Source organism: Pteropus medius, unplaced genomic scaffold, assembly GCF_902729225.1.
Source record: "Pteropus medius unplaced genomic scaffold, Ma_sr-lr_union100, whole genome shotgun sequence".
Classification (NCBI taxonomy): Eukaryota; Metazoa; Chordata; class Mammalia; order Chiroptera; family Pteropodidae; genus Pteropus; species Pteropus medius.
This window is the reverse complement of record NW_024354502.1, coordinates 26,842,080-26,845,279: the sequence shown is the minus strand read 5'-3', so window position 1 is coordinate 26,845,279 and position 3,200 is coordinate 26,842,080. Positions and strand designations below refer to the sequence as shown.

The 3,200-nt window shown below is 41.8% G+C and overlaps 1 pseudogene; it reads right to left on the bottom strand.

Moving 5' to 3' along the window:
* Positions 1-260: 260 nt before the first annotated feature.
* LOC120595826 (uncharacterized) lies at positions 261-379 on the bottom strand (annotated as a pseudogene).
* Positions 380-3,200: the final 2,821 nt, after the last annotated feature.

Genomic DNA, 3,200 nt, shown 5'->3' with positions numbered 1-3,200 from the left:
TGGCATCAGTAGTGTCTACATAAAAGTCACAGGCCATACAAACTGAAAATAACAAATATGTTTTTAAAACAGAGAGACTGTGACTGCACAATTAATATACAATCATATGTACTTTGGGACTTCTTCTTCAACTTGGTGAGTTCCTTCTTTTCTCCCTGGAACATTTTTCTTTTCTTTTTTTGTAGGCGAAGCAACCCATAGTTGACCTTACAGATTGCAAGGACCTTGTCAGTTTACAATCCCTTATTTTTTATTTTTTACGCCTACAGCACTTGGTCTTCCTACGTGGTATCCCATCCAAGTACTAACCAGGCCCAACCCTGCTTAGTTTCCAAGATCAGACACGATCGGGCTTGTTCAGCGTGGCATTGCTGTAGACAACACTTTTCTTTTTCTGCACCATTGCCTTGGTGACTTATCTGGTCTCATAGCTTAAAATGCTATATTCTTGCTGATGTGGTTATATCTCTGGCCATGAACCCTACCTCCAACTATAAGTGCTTCTTTCTAAGGAGCATCAAGATAGCAAGCTAGGTAAGCAGGGCTTGCCTCCTCTCAGGACTGCACTAAAATTACAACCAAATTACAAAACTATCAATGTGAGAACCACCTGAAATCTACCTGATCATAAGACATACATTTGAGGATATAAAGAAAAAGCCACATCAAGGCTGGTAGGACAGGCATTAAACAGGCTGGTCCCACACCTGCACATGGTGGCTGAGCACTAGGAAGAAGAGTGTGGCTGCTGAGGCTCCTCGTAGGGGAGATAGCCCTAGCACCACACAGGGGCTCCCCAGCACAACATTCCAGCCCTTTGTAAGAGGAATTCTCATGAAATTTGACTGTAAAAATCAGTGAGGAGTCTGGCCTTCTGGGTGAGATGGAAAGAACCTGAAAACCCAGATGTCACTCTTAAAGGGTCCACACAGAGACTCACTTGCTTGTAGACACACACCCCGGGTGCTGGTGGAGGATTGGCAGCTTGGGAGGTACAAGAAACATACAGGGAAAGACTGAGTTTCATGGCTCTGGGGAGAGGGCTGAAGGGACAGCTGCCATTGTTTTTTTGTTGAGCCCTTCTTTGAGGCAGTCTACAGACAGGTGCCATCTTGCCTATGTTGAACACTTCTCCCACATAGCCAATACTGAAGCTGCATTGGCCTGATGAGATTGGCCCACCCCATCCCATGCCTCCCTGAAACCCTGCCCCACTCAACCTACAAATTGCCTGCAGGGGCCCATTGCTAGGCAGCTGCCCCAACCCTGCCCCTTCCCAGGGCCACTCATTTGTTGCAGGCAATGGACTTTGGCTAGCACACTCCACACGTTTCAAGGAAGACATTTGGTGACGGGCCACTGGTGCCAGCAGGAGCTGCAGTATCTCTTGGACAGATCGCAGGGGTCTGCCGGCCCAACGCAGACAGCAGCTGGCCTCGCTGTGATCTGTGACCTTTTCAGAAGCCCTTGGACTCAGCATTAGCAGCAATTCTGATGCTGTATTGGCCTAATGTGATCAGCTTGTTCCACCTTGTGTCTCCCTGACACCTCGTACCACCCAATTCACAAATTACCCATGGCAAGCCCATTCCCAGGCAGTAAGCCCCATCTTGTGTTTTCCTTGGACCACAAATTTGACAACAAATAGCACTCAGCTCATGTGGCCTGCACACACCCTATGTATCCCAGGAGAAACTTTCTTAAACAGATCTCTGGTGGCCGCAGGCCCAAGGCAGGCAGCAGCTGGCATTGATGTGATCTGAGACTTATACAGGAAGTCACAGAGACAGCACAATCACAAAAACTGACAATGCATTGGCTAAGGGAAATCGGCTCACTATACCCCAGTGACTCTCTGGGTCCTTGCACCACTCAACTTGCATATCACCCAAAGGCACAAAGAATCCCAAACAAGAGGAGCTCAAACAGATCACATCAAGACACATCATAGTCAAAATGCCAAAGGTTAAATACAAAGAAAATCTTAAAAACTGCAAGAGAAAGGCAGCTAGTTACTTACAAGGGTATTCCCATAAGAATGTCAGCTGATTTTTCAACAAAGACTTTGTAGACTGGAAGAGACTGGCAAGAAATATTCAAAGTAATGAAAAGCAGCCTACAACCAGGAATACTCTACCTAGCAAGGCTATCAATTAAAATGGAAAGTGAGATAAAGATCTTCCTAGATAAGAAAAAGCTTGATGAATTCATCACCAACAAGCCAATATTACAAGAAATGTTAAGAAGACTTCTATAAAAAGATGAAGGGAGAAAAATACATAAATATGAATAATAAAATGTCAATAACTATGTGCTTTAAGTGTAAATGAATTAAGTGCTCTGATCAAAAGATATAAAGTAGCTGAATGGATAAGAAAACAAGATCCATGTGTATGCTTTCTACAAGAGATCCTCTTCTGATCAAATGGCACATGCAGACTAAAAGTGAAGGAATGGAAAAAGATATTTCATGCAAATGGAAATGAAAAATATGAAAAAAAAACTGGGGTAGCAATACTTATATCAGACAAAGGCTATAATAAAAGACAAAGAAGGGCATTACATAATGATAAAGGGATCAATACAAGATGACATAACCCTAGTAAACATATATGCACCCAACACAGTAGCACCTACATATATAAAGCAATTATTAACCGACATAGAGGGAAAGATCAACAGTAATACAATCATACTATGAGACTTTAACACTCCATGGACACCAAAGTACAAATCTTCCAGATAGAAAATCAACAAGGAAATAGCAATCTTAAATGACATATCAGACGAGAGGGATTTAATTGACATTTTCGGATTGATGTTTCACCCCAAAGCAGCAGAATATACATTCTTCTCAAGTGCACATAAAACATTTTCCAGGAAAGACCACATGTTAGGCCTTAAAACAAGTATCAGTAAATTTGAGAAGATTGAAATTATATCAACCGTCTTCTCTGACCACAATAGTATGAAACTAGAAATCAATTACAAAACAAAAAACAAAAAACAAAAAACTGGAAAATACACAAACATATGGAGGCTAAATAACATGCTACTAAACAATGAATACATTGATGATGAGATCAAAGAAATCAAAATATGCCTAGAGGCAAATGAAAGGAAAACACAAGTTCTCAAAATCTATAGGACTCAGAAAAAGCAGTCAGAGTGAAGTTCATAGCAATATAGGTCTACCTCGA